Genomic DNA, 17,346 nt, shown 5'->3' with positions numbered 1-17,346 from the left:
AGGGCATATTTGGGTTGGAGATTTACTGCAACAGTGGCTCAAGCCTGTAATCCCAGCACTTGAGAGGGACAGACAGGAACATTTAAGGGGTCAAGGGCTGGGGCTGGAGAGATGGCTCAGCAGTCTAGAGCATTGGTTACTCTTCCAAAGGATCTGGACCCCAGGACCCACACGGTAGTTCACAACAGTCTGTAATCCAGTTCCAGGGGACTCAACATCCTCCTCTGGCCTCTACGAGAACCAGGTATGCAAGGGACACACAGACATATGTTCACAGCAGAACACATATATGCCTACAATAAAAAAAATTTTTTAATTAAAATATAAAAAAGAGCCGGGTGGTGGTGGTGCACGCCTTTAACCCCAGCACTTGGGAGGCAGAGGCAGGCAGATTTCTGAGTCTAGGCCAGCCTGATCTACAGAGTGAGTTCCAGGACAGCCAGGGCTACACAGAGAAGCCCTGTTACGAAAAACAAAAAATAAAATTAAAAAAACATATATATAAAAGACTTCAAGGTCATCCTCAACTACATAGCAAGTTGGAGGCTAGCCTGACCATGAGATTCTGTCCTCAATGAGTGAATGAATGAATGAATACATGGAGGAAGAAGAGGAGGAGGAGGAAGAGGAGGAGGAGGAGGAGGAGGAGGAGGAGGAGGAGGAAGAATCCAAAGCCAAAAGCCTGGCAAGGTGAGTTCGATTCCCAGAACCAAGTAATAGCTGGATCCAGTTTGTACTCTGCCCTCCACACAGTGGCTCAGCACATACCCTCACACGTCACATACACACAAATGCACAAAAGCAAATGAATGCTAAACAAGAACAGGAATAGTAGTGGATTTAGAAGCTACAAGTTCTAAGGGGTCTCATAGATGGAGAAGATGGTAGTGTAGCGGTAGATCTGCCCCATCTAAGTGCACAGCATGTATTCATATTGATTGTGCTGTATTTTCTCAGAAACAAGTGCCGGGCTTCTCAGAAGAATTTTGGAATGAATAAAGCAAAATTTAGGATAGCAGGGTCAGAACCTGATACCATTTTTGTGGGGTAAACAATTCGAGAGCCCATGCATATATGTGATCACTTTAAAAAGAGACTAAGTCCGTCACCCATTTCTCAAACAGGAGCAGAAATGACCATGTGAGTGTGGTCTGCTCTAGCTTGTATACAGATGGATAACAAAGCAACTGTTGCAGTCATTTATCAAGTGCTCTCTTAACTCTCTCATCTTCTACCCAGCAGCCTCTGCAGGTATCTGAGGGTCCTTGCTCCCAGTCTTTCTACATACCTGGAAGTGTTAGGCAAATGGGTTTCCTTAAAAACTACTTTTGCCTTTAACATCTGGCTTTGTCCTTCCTTCCTTCCTTCCTTCCTTCCTTCCTTCCTTCCTTCCTTCCTTCCTTCCTTCCCTCCCTCCCTCTCTCTCTTTCTTTTTCTTTCTTTCCTACCTTCTCTCTCTTTCCTATTTTTTCTCTCTCCTCCTCCTCTTCCTCCTCCTTCACCTCCAATTTGAGAAAGAAAACATAAAACTAAGAGAACAATAAACAGATAAACAAAAAAAACCCAATTTTAACCATAAACAGAAAATGAATTATACACTACATAACTAGAAATTAGAAAAAGATTTTAATGTGCTGGTGAGTCGGCTCAGTTGATAAATGGGCTTTCTTTCAAGATCGACAACCTGCATTTGATGTCTGGAACCTACATGGAAGAAGGAGAGAATCAACTACTACAAGTTGTCACCTGACATCCACACGCATGTGTAGACATCCATCCACCCACAATAAATAAATATAATTTAAAAAATGTTTTCAACCCTCCTTCGCCTGGTATGAAAGCTTTGTCACCCTTTATGATTTTAAGGACCAAGAGATGTTTGCAGAGGGAATAGCTGTTTCACTGTCTTCTTCAAGGTTGTTTGATGCTCAGTAAGGTGCCACCTTACAACCTCTGGTGGCACAGCCACAGCACCAGGTCAAACTTAGTTTCTCTGTCTGGTACACTAGCTCCAGGGAAGGTGTGGTCCCTCCTGCCAGCTGATGATGCCGTGTTCCTTAAACTACTGCTCCAGGCTGGCTCCTCTGGGTCAGGAGATGACATTCAGGTCTATTCTTGACTGGAACATAACTCTGCTCCCTTCCTTTCTTCTCTTAGAAGAATGAGCTCATGTGTGGAGGAGCTAAAGGTGATGTTCACAAGACAGCTCAGGGTAGGAAAAGGTCCTTGGAAGGGAAAAGGGCTCATCAGGAGGCCATTTAAAGCATCTTGTCCTGTTTCTCTAGGTTGGGAAGGATCATAAGAATAGAACTGGAGGAAGCTAGCTGCCAAGCGGAAGAGTGGAGGCAGGTAATTATAAAGTGATGGCTATCTGTGGTTCCCCCAGGAAGTGTGTGCAAATTACAGAGTATAAGTTCCATCAGAGTTCCTCCTGAGAAAAACAATAGAAGCACTTGACACCTGGACACACCTGGGCTCCCCCCAACCCCTTCTTAGGCTTTGCCTAGGAGTCTCCTCCTGGAGACCCTAGCTGCCTACTGAGAGGTTGAAGTTAGTCACCTATCCCTCCTTCCCTGACCTTCTCCGGTGAAGGCTGCTGTTCACCGGTTCCACTCTGCCTTCTCTGTGGCTCCAGAGAGATGAAATGGCAAGAAAGTCAACACAGATGAGGTCATGGAAAGCAGATGCTGGGCCCACACTCGCTCTTCACACAAGGCAGCTTTTCATTTCTTTGGAAAATCCCACCTCAGGGCCCCCGTGGAGCAATGGTCGCCCCCAGGACTCCTGTTTACTTAGCGCTGGCCTGGGAGGCCTGGGCTGGCTGACTCCAGCACCACCCTTTTTTTTAAGCCACACTGACCTCAAGTTGGCAGAGTACAGAAATAAGAGTTTGTGCGAGGGGCTCCTACAGGGGAAGTCTGTGGAATTTTCCTGCAGCCATTTTGACGGCACTGGGAGCAGCTGTTTGGCTTACAGATGTTTTGATGTGGAGACATTTTGACTCGACCCAAACCCAACTGTAAACTTCAACCCTTTTTAAAAAAAATGTAAGAGCACAGATAACTTTATCCCAGTCTTGAGCCTCTCCCTTAATGATCTTTATGTTTAAATAATATCCCATAATAATAATCCATAATTTATTTGTTCAGGCACTCAGGCTATCATGAATAGTGTCAAGCAGTTCTTTCTTCTCCCCTTCCCTTCCCTTCCCTTTCCCCTTCCCCTTCCCCTTCCCCTTCCCCTTTCCTCCCCTCCCTCCCTTCCTTCCTTTTCTCTCTCTCCCTCTCTCTCTCTTCCTCTCCTCTCCTCTCCTCTCCTCTCCTCTCCTCTCCTCTCCTCTCCTCTCCTCTCCTTTCCCTTCCTTCCTTTTCTCTCTCTCTCTCTTTCTTTCCCCCCCCTTTTTCTCTCTCTCTCTTTGAGGAATCCTATTCTGGTTCCCATAGTGAATGGACTAATTTCACTTTCCAACCAGCAGCTTATTTTTTTTAAGTGTTATTTTTTAATATTTATTTTATGTATATGAGTACACTGTAGCTGTCTTCAGACACACCAGAGGAGGGCATCAGATCCCATTACAGATGGTTGTGAGCCACCATGTGGTGGCTGGCAGTTGAACTCAGGACCTCTGGAAGAACAAGTCAGTGCTTTTAACCCCTGAGCCATCTCTCCAGCCCCTACATACAAGCTTCTTCACCTCTATATCCTCATCAGCATCTTGCACCTTTGATAGCAGCCATTCTGACAAACGCAATTTTGATTTGCATTTCCCTGACGATTAAACATACAAATTTTCCCACGTGTTTCTTGGCCATTTTCATTTCCTTTGGTAAGTGCTCAGTTCATTTTTACACGTGTCGCTTGGGTTACTTGTTCTTTTGTTGTCCAAGTTTAGTTCTTTTATTTTTATCTAATTATTAATATTCTGAATGGTAATTCCAGGATGAGTAATTGAAGAAGATTATACAGCTTTGTGTTCACAAGGAATATCGCCCATTCAGTCTCCACGTGCTTGGCTGGTTTCTGTTGCTTTGATTTCTAGTGCCTTCCGATGATCTAATAAGACATACTGTGTGAGTTCACCCTCAGTCGTTGTTTGAGTCTTACACTGTGCCTTAAAATAGGGTCTGCTTTGGAGAGAATTCCATGAGCTACTGAGAAGAATGTGCAGTTGTTGAACCGAAGAGCTACGAGTTCTGTAGATAGTTGTCCGTTAAGTCCATTTGGTCTGTAGGGTCGCTTAATGTTACTCTGAAGTGTCTCTGTTTCTGGGGAGAGGGATCGGGTGCTCTATGTATTGGTGTTGGTGCGTTACTGAAGTCACCCATTATTATCCAGTATTGGGACATAGATGTCCCTTTATATTCCATAGTGTTTGTTTTGTACACTCGGTGTGTGCATTTTTACAGCCACTTCATCTTCTGGATGGGCTGTTGTTCTGTTTATTAGTTTATGGTGACCTTCTTTGTCTCTTCCGACTGGTTGTGGCTTAATTTCTTCAGCTTTGTCATACCTGAGCATAGCTGTCCCTTCCTGCTTCGTGATTACACTCGCTTGGAATATTAATTTCCATCCTTTGTGTATATCTTTGCCAATGAATGAGGCAGACATTTTGCAGGTAGCAAACAAATATCTTTTTAATGTAACCACCAAGTCTCTGTCTGTTAAATGGAGAAGTAAGATCATTTACATTCAGGGATATAATTGAAAGGTATGGACAAATTTTGGTCAGTAAGTTTTTTTCTTTTCTTTTCTTTTCTTCTCTTCTCTTCTCTTCTCTTCTCTTCTCTTCTCTTCTCTTCTCTTCTCTTCTCTTCTCTTCTCTTCTCTTCTCTTCTCTTCTCTTCTCTTCTCTTCTCTTCTCTCTCCCTCCCTCCCTCCCTCCCTCCCTCCCTCCCTCCCTCCCTCCCTCCCTCCCTCCCTTCTTTCTTTCTTTCTTTCTTTCTTTCTTTCTTTCTTTCTTTCTTTTTGAGACAATGTTTCTCTGTGTAGCCCTGGCTGTCCTGGAACTCACTCTGTAGACAAGGCTAGCCTTGAACTCAGAAATCTGCCCACCTCTAACTTCCAAATGCTGGTTAAAGGCATGCACTGCTGTCATTTAGTTTACTGTTTGATGATTTCCTAATTTTCATTGGATTGGCTACTCATGTAGTGAAATTCCTTTCTTCCTTTTGTGCTTGGGTTTATCTTTCTCTTCTGGACACAGAATTCCCTTAAGTGTCTTCCTCAAGGCTGGCTTAATGTTCCATACCTTTAGAGCATGCCAGCCAATCTTAGAAGGTCTTTATTTCTAATTTGATCTGGAAGGAGAATGTTGATAAATATGGTAGACTAGACTGATAGTTATGTTCTTTCAGGGTTTGAGAGACAATCTGTAATTTCTCGGCCTTCAGGATTTCTGCTGAGAAATCTGATGTTGTTCTGCTGGGTCTGTTGGTCTGTCAGTCTGTCTTTGTATGAGAGCTCTCACTTCTCCCTTGAAGCTTTGTGTATTCTCTCTGTTTTCTACTTTTGGCATTTTAACTACAGTATGGCACAGGGAGGTACTTTTCTGATCGTGTCTCTTTGGGATTCCATATACCTTCTGTACCTCATGCAAACAATATATATTGAATATTAATATAAGTCCTCTGTCAACACTTCAGTGTTCACATATTAATTGCAAGTTTTTGCTTTGACATAACAAGGTGCAGCTATACTTTGTGAGAGCAACTTGATCTCAGCAGTCATCAAGATCAAAATGTGAAATTCCTTCTCACTATTATAACTAACATAAAAAGAATACACACACACACACACACACACACACACACACACACATTCCTGGCCATAGTCACCATGTTTACCCATAGGTGATAATAATTATTTCTCTAATTTAGTCATAGTCTCATATAATTATTTCATAACCTAAAAACAATACAAATTTCATAGGTAACTTACATAAAATGAAGTGGGAAGAAGAGCACACACATACATACATACACATGCACTTTCACATACATACTGTGATGGTTTGTATATGCTCAGCCCAGGGAGTGGCACTATTAGAAGGTGTGACCTTGTTGTAGTAGGTGTGTCACTGTGGGTATGGGTTTTAAGAACCTTGCCCTAACTGCCTGGAAGTCAGTATTCTGCTAGTAGCCTTCAGATGAAGATGTAGAACTGTCAGTTCCTCCTGCACCATGTCTGCCTGGAAGTTTCCATGTTCCCACCTTGATGATAGTGGACTGAACCTCTGAACCTGTAAGCCGGCACCAATTAAATGTTGTCCTTTATAAGAGTTACCTTGGTCATGATGTCTGTTCACAGCAATGGAAACTCTAACTAAGACACATTCACACACATGCACACAGACACACATGCACACATATAGACATTGACATACAATACACACATATGTATACACACAGACAGATACAGACGTACACATGTACGTGCACGCACACACAGCACACGCGCACACACAGCACACACACACACACACACACACACACACACACGGTGCTATTGTTCTGGTCTTCACAGGCATGGCTGGGCATGAGGTTTTGAAAGAGTTCTGGAAGCAGAACCTATTTGTTGTTTCTTCCTCCTTTTACTCATGCAGTGTTCCCAGACAGCAGCTCTCCTGACCTGGTGAGCTGACTCAACCTTTGTCCTGGGTCAGCTCATCTCAGTAGCTCTTACTTTTTTCTGTTTATATTTTCACTGTGGACAAAACATGGTGCTACTTGCTACCACTGTGTAGCAAGGCCCTGACTTTCCCTTGGTTGTTAGGTCCAGTCATCCTGCCTATGGAGCAAACCTTATCTATATTGTGCTTGCTGTCTCAATAGCACAAAGATTCACAAATGGCCAGATGGAGGTCTGATGTTTCAGTCTGATAAAAGTGGGATAGTCCCTCTTTTGGGGATTAAGGCCTCCAAGCCAGCACAAGCTAAGTTGATGTGGGAAAGAGTCATTCTTGCTTCCTGCTTTCCATTCCCAGACCCGGGCTGAGGGCTATGGGATTCCTGGCTACAGATAGGCTATATCATATCATTTGCTGAGTCAAAGCCTATAGTACAACTTGTACCGCATAGCCTGCCCTTCTGGGTATTGTCTCCCTTTCAGTGCCATAACAAAGTCCCCAGCAGGCCTTTCCACAGCTCATTGGCCGGATGCTTCCAAGTGATGGAGTATGTGGTAGACCAGTGAATTCCATTCTCAATGCCACTGCTAAACTTCCTTAGCTGCAGAAGGAGTTCCCCAAAAGATGGAACAGGAAGGCCAGAGAGAGGGGTGGTTGACAAGAGGTTGTCCTCCACTTCTGATAAGAAAATGTCTACCTCCTTGACTCTACCTAAAGATCCATTCCTTCCTTCATATAGGCTGTCTTTTCCAGCCTTGGTTTCTTCCCCTGTACCGTTTTGGGCTGAGATATGTCCTGGGGAGCCTACGCATCTGGTCCCATCAACCTCCAGCCCAGCCATGGCTCATCAGGCAAAGGCATTTGCACGCGCTGCACAAACCTGATGGCCTGAGTTCTGTCCCTAGAGCTCATGGTGGAAAGACAGAACTGACACCACAAAGCTGTCCCCTGATCTCCACATGTGAGCCACAGCATGCCTGCTACACCTCCCTCCCACAGCGTACACAGAAAATGCTAACAACAACAACAACAACAACAACAACAACAACAACAACAACAACTGAAAAGCTCTTTTTGCTCTGGAACACAGTTGGCTATGTGTCATCTGTGTGTGTATGTATGTATGTATGTATGTATGTATGTATGTGTGTTCACATCTGTCTCTGTGTGTTGGATATGAGACCTGGTTGGTCTGGGTGTTTGTCTCCATAAAGGTTGCCATATGTCCACCAATTAAAAAGTAATGGCTATCCACACATCAAGCCTAGAGAAATACCTGCTCCCTAGTAGGGTGGTGAGTGACAGATTGCAGCCGCAGTGAGGCCATCAGCTCAGCACCATGGACCTTTAGAGCACAAGCCAGGCAACTGGATCCCGGGCCTGCAGGGAATGCCAAAGTTTATCAAAGTGGTGTAGATAAGGAGACCTGGGCTTCTTGAGATGACATCTGAGAGTTCACCCTGAGGTGAGGCGAGTAAAGAAGATGCCTTTCCCTCATGGGCGCTGTCTTAGGGTCTTATTGCTGTGAAGAGACGACATAACCATGACAACTCATATAAAGGAAAATAGTTAACTGGGGCTGGATCACAGTTTGGGAGGTTTAGTCCATTATCATCAAGGCAGCGAGAAGCATACGGGCAGATATGGTGCTGGAGGAGCTGCCAAAGTCAGCAGGAGACTGTGTGCCACACTGGTCATAGCTCGAGCATACAAGAGAGCTCAAAGTCCACCCCCACAGTGATACACTTCCTCCAACAAAGGCCACACCTATTCTAACAAAGCCACACCTCCTAATAGTGCCACCCACTATGGGCTAAGCATTCACGTACATGAGTCTATAGGGATCAAACCTATTCAAACCACCACAGGCACAGCCTTTCATACCTTTCAGGGAACTGGAGTCAGGCCCTTAGACACCAGGGTTCTTGCTGAAGATACACACCCACCCACCCCAGGACTGCCCACAGTGAAGAGTTTCAGAAAAGGAAACCACATGACAAAGAAGGGGACTTGAAAGAAAACATGGCAACTTTAAAAGTCAGAAAAACAAAGGGGTATTCTCAGTTCTGAATTCAGTCTGGTGAAGTCGTGTGACTGATAGCGAGGGACAGAGGGAAGGAGAGAGCAGAGCCACCTGGAGGGACGTTAACACAAACCATTGACAGAGGACAGACAGACGGTGGATGGCTAGATAGGTGGTAAGTAGGCACACGGGTGATATATAGATGATTATGAGATAGGTCAATAGAGCAGAGTTAAGAAGTCCAGCTGCTTTGTTGAGCCCAAGTTGTTTGCCTCATCTGTTAAGGGTTGAAGGTTGGGAATGTGCCGATCAGCTCCTGTGGGGAGTTTCAGGGGAGCTTCTCTCGTCTACACAGCCGTCCATCCCACCATGACAAAATCTCCTCCGCTCTCTCCTCCTTTCCCTCCCAAATCCCATCTTACCCCCACTCTGGTGCAGGTATTGGTGCACATAGCTGCCTCCTGCCAGTGGAAACATCCCCTCTAGGGGGAAAGAGCAAGGCTCACAAGAACCAGGACACAAAGAAACTTAGGAGAGCCACAGGTTCTCACCCCAAGGTTACATACGCAGGAAAAACTGCTGGAGAAGAGGGGAGATCCCCTGCTAGGCAGGGCTGCCTTGCAAGCTGTGCAGAAAGCTCTAGGCATGCAGCCTTCCCATGTCATCACCGTGCTGGGGAGAGCTTTTCAACAGATGCATCTGAGTCATTCATATCCCCGAAAGAAACCCCTCACCCACACTTCTCCAAGGAACCCCAATACACTCTTATTGGTTCACTAAGTTAGACTAAGGGTGAAATGGTTTCTTTAATCTGCCATGGTACAAACAAATCTTTCTTCATACTTTCCCAGGACAAGTCAGATAACATGTGTCATAAGTGCCCACTGAGCGAAGTTGAATGGTGTCACTCAAGGCCACTCAGATAGCTCATAGGGAGACCTCCCATCTTGGGATTACAAGACCCGCTTTTAGCTTAAGCTTGCTCTTTCGATGCCCATATAGACCAGGTCTCAGTTTTCCCCATTGTAAATGAGAGGCTGGCCTGCCTTAGCATCCCTGTGGTTATTTTCCAGGGACCTAGTCAGCCCTGTGTGATGTTCTGAGGATAATAGTACTTTGATAAATGAGACTGTGAGCTGAAGATGGTTATAGGGACATGTGGGGACATGCCTAGCCTGAAGCTGGCTGCCCACCCTGATGGGCCACATGACCTTGTCAGGTAGGCATCTCTTAGGAGAGGAGGCTGTGAGTTTCTAGAGTCAAATTTGAGCAAAATAGGACAGGATCAGAAGATGCCATCCTGGAATATGAAGAATAGTGGTTTCTCTCTGACCCAAGACCTATGGGCACATCCCTGCTTACCCTGGGCAGCATCAGCCACTTCAGCTGGACCACAAAAGCTGGCGTTAACCAGGCAGAGCCTTCTGGACACAGCTACAGCAAGCCACCTTTAGTGCGGAGCAAGCAGATATTCCCTCATCCTGGTCTTTCTGATCTCTCCCAAAGTTTTCTCAAGAGTTCCTGGCCAGTGACACTCAGGAAGGTTCGGGCTGTCTCATAGTGACAGGTTGGCCTGCCTGGTTCTCAGAATCAGGAAAAAAATAATAAAAAAAAAAAAAAAGGAGACAGAGCACACATGATTAGCCCTCCTGCGTCTGGTCTCTCTGAGCTGTAGTTGCTTCCTTCAAGAAAGGGCCAAGAGTGCTTGTTTAGCACTCATGAAGTCTAGGGTTTGATACCCAGCACTAGATAAACCAGATGTGGTGGTAGAGACCAATGATCCCAGCACTCGGAATGTAGAAGCAGGTAGGTCAGAAATTCAAGGTTCCCTTTGGTTACATAGCAAGGTGGAGGCCATCCTGGGATACATGAGACCCTTTCAGAAAGAGACCGGGAGCGGCTAGATACAGTGATACACACCTACTTCCAACTGCCTGGGAGACTGAGGCTGGAGAATCGACTGAGGAATTTGATGCAAGCCTGGGCAGCTCTTCCAGACTTTTTCTCAAAACAAACAAACGAAGCAATTAAAAATAAGTGACAAATTATCCGTCTTCGGTGAAGGAGGAAAACGCCCCCCAGTGACTGAGAGCAGAGTCAGGACTTAGACATTCATGGAGACAGTAAACTCAGCCCTTGACGGCTGCAGCATCTGGGCTTTGGGGCCCAGCTGGCATGGCCACAGGCCACTGCAGGAGGTCTGGATGGAGTGTGCCTTGAGTCATCCCAAGCATCCAAGGCCAGGGGAGTCATGGCTGGGAATGATGAACACCTTGGCTAAGAGCAACGTCAGTCCTCTGTCTGGAAGGTGAGTCAGGGGCCCACAGAAAGAGGCCTTCACATTCCTGGAGGTGGCTTTGTCTTACTGTGCTTCCTTCCCAAAATAACCTCAATGGAACAACAGCTTTCCAGTTCGTATTTCTACAGTGAAGACGGCTGCTGTGTGCTTTAGTTCCCAGGCACAGCACAGCTCGAAAGCCAAACTCCCGCGGGATATTAAAGGGTCATAAGCCTTCTAAGTCTCCCTTCTGTCCAGTCCGCAGGCATCTTTCCAGCATTTATGGAGTAACTACTGTGTATCAGGTCTTGTGTCCTAGCCCCCAGCAATTCCAAAAACACACCATCCCCCCATCCCTCACCACCCCGCCTCCCACTCTTATACTTCCTATAGTCTAGGGCTGGAGGACTCTAAAACAGCGAGCAAACCAGACTTTGTTTTCTGTGCCAGGGTCTCACTAGGTAGCTCTAGCTGACCTGGAACTTATGTAGACCAGGATAATAGTGAATTCACAGAGTTCGACCTACCTCTGTCTCCTAAGAGCTGGGATCAAAGATATGGGCCACCACACCCATTCTTGCAATTTGCTACAATCTATGAATTAATTGAGGGTTGGGAAGAGTTCCAACAGAGGGGAGCAGAAGGAAGCAAGGACAGGGGGTGCACTGGGGTGCCAGGGCTTTGCTTTGAGACTAGATCTTAGGGAAGGAGGTTGCAGCCCCAGGTCCTGGTGTGACCTTCCTGGCAGGAGTAGAGATTCTAACGACAGACGCTGGTGTCCCTCCTTTCTGCTATCAGACTGTTGAAGCAAGGCCCTCAAAGAGGGAACTTGTCTCCAGGAGCCCCATGTTGTGGGAAGGAGAAGGGGAAGGGGAGGGGGAGGGGGAGGGGGAGGGGGGGAAGAACCTGTCTCACAGGAAGAAGCTTTACTCAGTTCTGATAAGTTCTCAGACCACCTTTCTGGACAGACCAGAGCCAGGACAATGATGGGTCAGTGATGGGTGTGACCCCTTATTGTCTATTTAAACCCAAAGCTTGTGTTAGGACCTCCAACTGCAGATTGGCGGGTCCTGTAGCCTCCTTTTTGTCTCTTTTTCTACTGTGGCCACATAAAAGAAATCTCTTTTCTCTCTTTTTCATGATTACATGTTTCGTTCATTGGCATGTTGGGGGCAGGTGGCCGAGCCTAGCTTGTTAGGGCTTTTGGGCCCAGGGTGTGACCCTAAGAACTCTGGTAATGTCCTGTCAAGTGGTGAGGCTTAGTTTGTGGAGCATTTGGGTTCCAATGTCCCAACTATCGGCCAGATCATGAGTTGGGAGGCTGAGGACCAGAGCGTTCTGATTAGGACTGATGGCCAAGGGTTGCCTTATTCCATCCTACCATAACAATGGAGATGTGCCTCTGTTCCTAGTGTAAATAGGTCCTAAGGTACTGAGTACCTGTACTAAGTCATAGGTAGGAGTGTCAGTAGGTTATATGGGTGGAGAGAGATGTTTGCCCTTTCAATGGACTGTTTCAGAACAGGCCCTGAACCTGCTAAGCCATCAGCCCAGAAGCAGAAGTTTCTCCCTAGTGATGTCTCACAGTAGGCAGGGGAACACAACCCCCCAAGGACATAGTCAAATTGTCAAACAGATACTTAGGGCTTTGTAGAAAGATAAACTTGAACTTTCACTCTGGATCCGTCACTAACTGTGTGGTCTACGACAAATTGATTAACGACTCTGAAACTCGTTTGCACATCTGTCACAACAGTACGATTGCAGCGAGCTGCCCTTAGTTGTTTGAGGGATTAGACAGTGTTTGTAAAATGATTAGCACAGTGAAAGACATGTTTAAACTGCCCTAGAGAGATGGCCTTCTTCATTTCTCAATGAAGAGGCCCCATCTGCCAGCAGGGTTGATCAGTTGGCCTTTGTTGCTAGGGAGTCTGATCTTAGGAGCTGAATGGAGCCTATTGCCCTTTCTCAGAGGTAAGTGGAGCTCGGCATCAGGGAGCAAGGGGCCAAGAGCTGTAGCACCATCAGGGCTCCCCACTACCTTCCCAGGAGTCTTATTTGGGTAGCAGGAAGGCTGCTGGGATTAAAACAACACAGAACCCCATGCTCTGCTTTCATAGACACTGATCCTGCTCAGATCAAGAATATGGGAGACCACGCCTGGAGCGAGCAAGAGCCAGGATAGGAATACTGCAATGGGTGCGCGAGGGCCTCCCAAGCCAGCTTCCTCAGATGCTTGCTGTGTGGGGAAACAACTTAGTTTTTCTGTCTTTCAGGTCTGCTATCTGTAAAACCATGGGAACTCCCCCCCACCCCCCCACATCAGATACTTAGAACATGGCCTGGCCCATAATGTAACAGTCCTGACATAAATGAAGATATTTCACTCAGCTAACAGACCCCCAATAATAGAATTCCCCAGAACTTGCATGTTGGGGGAAGGAAACAGCTAGTGCCAGCTGAAGGAGGTCGGGAGGACTTGTCTCCTGAAAAAGATGTCACATAGCTCAGACCCTTTGCAAGGAGATAGTGAAAGGCTGGACTCTACCTTGACTAAGACTGCTTAGTTATGCATCCTATGGGGTCCCTGGGAAGATGGCCTGTCAAGGAGGGGTATGGTGGTGGTGGTGGTGGTAGTGGTAGTGGTGGTGATGATGGTGGTGGTGATGGTGGTGGTGGCGGTGGTGATGGTGGTGGTGCAATTTAGTGGATGGACAGTCACTAGATTTCATTGTTCCTCTTTCCAATATGGTCATAATGAATAAATCTCCTCTCTCTGCTTTTCACTGGTCTTTGTTTAATTGACCTGTTGAGGACTGGTAGCTGAGCCTAACATGTTAGGGCTGTAAGGATCCGGACTCTGACCCTAACACCTATGGTGACATGAAGACTAAGCTTTAGCCACTTCGTGCAGGGTATGACCATCATGGGCCCTGGTTTTTATGATCGGGATGGCAGTTGGGGAGCCTACAGGACACAGACATATAGACACACTTCTTCATCATACTCTGCCTGAATCTGACAGGGGCAATCTACAGGGACATCTTGAAGACAGACCAGGTCACACAGTGCAACCTTGGCTCCCTAAACCTGCCCTCTTTTAGCCAGTTGAAACAGTAGCCAAGAAAATAAATTGCTCTGTGATTTCTAATGGACAGGGTTTTCAGGTGACATCTGGAGGGAGGTCCTGGAGACAGTAATGTGAGTGGGTTAAAGGGCATAAATTGTGTGTGTGTGTGTGTGTGTGTGTGTGTGTGTGTGTGTGTGTGTGAGAGAGAGAGAGAGAGAGAGAGAGAGAGAGACTACAGCACATAAGAAGCCAGAGAACAACTTTTGGGAGTTGGTTCTTGCCATCCACCTTGTTTTAGTTCAGGTGTCTCTTGTTTCTGCTTCTTTAGTATTTAAGTATATGTATATACTTTAGGCTAGCTGGCCAATGAGTAGCTTCCAGGTGATTCTCCTGTCTCTCCCCTCTCCCCCATCTCATTGTAAAAGCACTAGAACTACAGCTTTGTAGTACTGCATCTGTTTTTATTTTTGTTTTTTAATGTGTGTTTCAGTGATCTGAACTCAGGCCATCAGGTTGAAACACTTTTACCCACTGAGACATCTCCCATCCCATATAAAGCCTCTTTCAGACAGACAGCCATATTTAAATTTTCTAGTGGCTGCCCCAGTGAGAGTATGTTACCCCCAGAACTTGCCCCTAGCACTTAGCATCCCAGGTGTTTGAGGTGATTAAAGATGGGGCTGAGTTCTCTGTTGGTTATGGTCAGAGGCCAGAGGCAGGGGTGTGGAATGCAGTGGGAACCCGAAGAGGGACCAAGCTGGCTGGAAGGTCGGGGAAGCTGCCTGAGGCCTTCCAAGATAGCATCTTGGACAGGAGGCTTACCCTGATCTGATCATTGCACCTCGTTAACAAGTATCAAAATGTCATTCTGAACTCCATCAATACAAGCGATTGTGAGTCATTGAAAAAAACCAAACAAATGGACTGGAGAGCCGGCTCAGAGGTTAAGAGCACTGACTGCTCTTCCAGAGGTCCTGAGTTCAATTCCCAGCAACTACATGGTGACTCACAACCATCTGTATTGGGGATCCGATGTCCTCTTCTGGTGTGTCTGAAGATAGCTACAGTGCACATGTATACATAAAATAAATAAATCTTAGGAAAAGAAAGAAAGAAAGAAAGAAAGAAAGAAGAAAACAAACAAAAACAAAAGGTGTTGTCCTCTCTCCCCGAGGTTCAAGGATCACAGAAGAGGAGGCAGAAAGATTGTAAGAGCCAGCCGCCGCAGACGGCTACAACGAAACAGTGTTTTGTGGCGTCAACGGGGCAGTTCCACGTAAGAACTCAAGTGCCATGTTAACCTCTGAAAGACCTGCGCAAGATCAAGCCAGACAAAATCCCAGCAGGGAGAGCTGAGATGGGCAGGAAGTCCCGCCCCTAGCTGAGGAGCCCTTGACAACTGATGGCTGTTGGAAGAGGGAGAGCTAGTTTTCTTTAAGGTTGTGACCCCTTGATGGGCCAACCACACCCAGGGTAGCATTAGGGCAGTACAAACAGGGTTTGGTGGGTTTTAAAAAAAGAAGACACGAAGTTAAGTGGGCAGGATGATGACGTTGGATCTGGGAAGAGATGGGGGAGGTGGAGTGAATATGCTTTTAAGATTGTATGAAATTCTCAAATTTATTATTTAAATTGTTGTAAAAATGAGGGTTCAGGAACATCCAAATGGCCCTGCTTCGTGAAATAAAGAGTCCAAATGTGACCACGTCTGTCCAGCCTAACTAAAGCTTTCTTGCCGCCTGATATAACCTGTGGAAAATGGGAGGAATCTTGTGTGCTTAATCACAGGAGGCTTAGTGGAAAACGGGAGTGGGGTGGGGTGAGCCCCACTTGCCTGGAGGTTCACATGGAGGAGATGAGCTGATACCTTGGGAGGGGCCTCTAGGAACTTTCTCGATAACACAGCCAGAAATCTGCTGACCACTTCGAAGAGGAGGCTGTGGTGGTCATCATCTTTCTCCCCAGGACCCAGCTGCCTCTAACTCTGTGCTTCATGCCCCAGAACTCTGGAGGTCAGGGAAGATTAAAGAAGTGGGAGGAGGGCCTGGGGACCAGAAGCTTTCCAAGAGAAGGTGAACATCTGGAGGGGCAGGTGTGAGGGTGGTCCAGGGCAGATGGTGGCAGGTGGCCGGGTTCTGTGAAGACCAATTAGGGATCGTGGAAAGCTGACAGTTGGGCAGGTGTCGGGTTGCTGTGAGAGGGATTTGTTCAGGTGAAACCCAAGATTGGTTTCCAGTGTCTCATCTCTGTTTGTAGCTGCCGTTCAAGCTTTGCCTGCATCTCTTAAAGGCAGAGTAGCTTGGGAAACAGAAAAGAAAAGCAGACCGGGAAGGGCCAAGGCAGACGTACATCTCTTCTCTTCTCTGCTGTGCCCTAAGGGAAAACAGCTCCGAGCCACTTCTGAACCCCTCACCCGGTTCCATCTGCTGACAGGAGGTGCCCCTGAAGCTCTTTGTCTCTTACATTTTCCCTCGTGAGCCTAGCCTTTAACGGCTGAGCCATCTCTCCAGCCCTCTCTGTCTCTCTCAGTCTCTGTGTTTAACATTTGAACTTGGTTACATGTGACATTAGAGTACTGCCCCGACTCCACAGTGGTTTTGTGAATTTTGTCTTCCTGAAACTCACAGTCCTGGGACCTGAGACTTAGTTGGTCCCTGAGTTCTGTGTTCGATGCCTTCAGAGACAAATGATGAGGAGTTCTGGGTGAGCCACCGGGTGGGTGGATGATTAGCGCGGATGGTTAGGTGTTGCAGAGGGAAAGAAAGACTGCGGGTTCCTGAGTGCCCACTCTGGGGACAGAGGAGCAGCCTTGCGCATGCACAGTTGATATCATCTAACCCTGGATTTGAAACTAACAGAGAAGCCCTTAAGACAGCTACTCTCACAGGCAGAGTGAACATTCACTTTGAGGTGGTGCTAAGAGTGAAAACAATTGCTATTTGTTCTTTTTACTTTGCTTTGTCTAGCTTTTTAACCCTGGCTCGTCTGGCCATAAACTTGTAGAGATCTTGCAGAGATCTTCTTGTCTCTGCCTTCTGAGTATTATGCTCAAAAGGCCCCCACCCCACCCCATACACACACACACCTATGCTTTTGGGGACTAGGTGATAGGCAAGTACCCTTACCAACTGAGCTATAGCCTCAGCCTTCAGTAAAACGCATATTTGGGCAACATATTGTTCAGTTAAGTCCAACCACAAGGCTCTTCATTTTAAATGTGTCTTGGAAGTCTGCGGTGTGATTTGCTGTCCCCGGGGTGCGGATTCTCTCCTTCAGAGGGTCTCAATCTGAAGGACGCCCGTGCGATAGTCCTCTCGGGAAGACTGAGGTAGGAAGGAAGCCCAGTGGCA

General features: G+C 46.6%; 1 long non-coding RNA gene across 1 annotated transcript; it reads left to right on the top strand.

The window, feature by feature from the left end:
• The first annotated feature begins 656 nt into the window (after window positions 1–656).
• On the top strand, window positions 657–15,513 carry Gm46150. The gene is made up of 3 exons (XR_001779357.1): window positions 657–690; window positions 2,286–2,349; window positions 15,171–15,513. It is a non-coding gene; the product is annotated as a predicted gene, 46150 (long non-coding RNA).
• The last annotated feature ends 1,833 nt before the right edge of the window (window positions 15,514–17,346 follow it).

Source organism: Mus musculus, chromosome 9 (assembly GCF_000001635.26).
Source record: "Mus musculus strain C57BL/6J chromosome 9, GRCm38.p6 C57BL/6J".
In the NCBI taxonomy this organism is placed as follows: Eukaryota; Metazoa; Chordata; class Mammalia; order Rodentia; family Muridae; genus Mus; species Mus musculus.
This window is presented reverse-complemented; position numbering and strand designations above follow the sequence as displayed.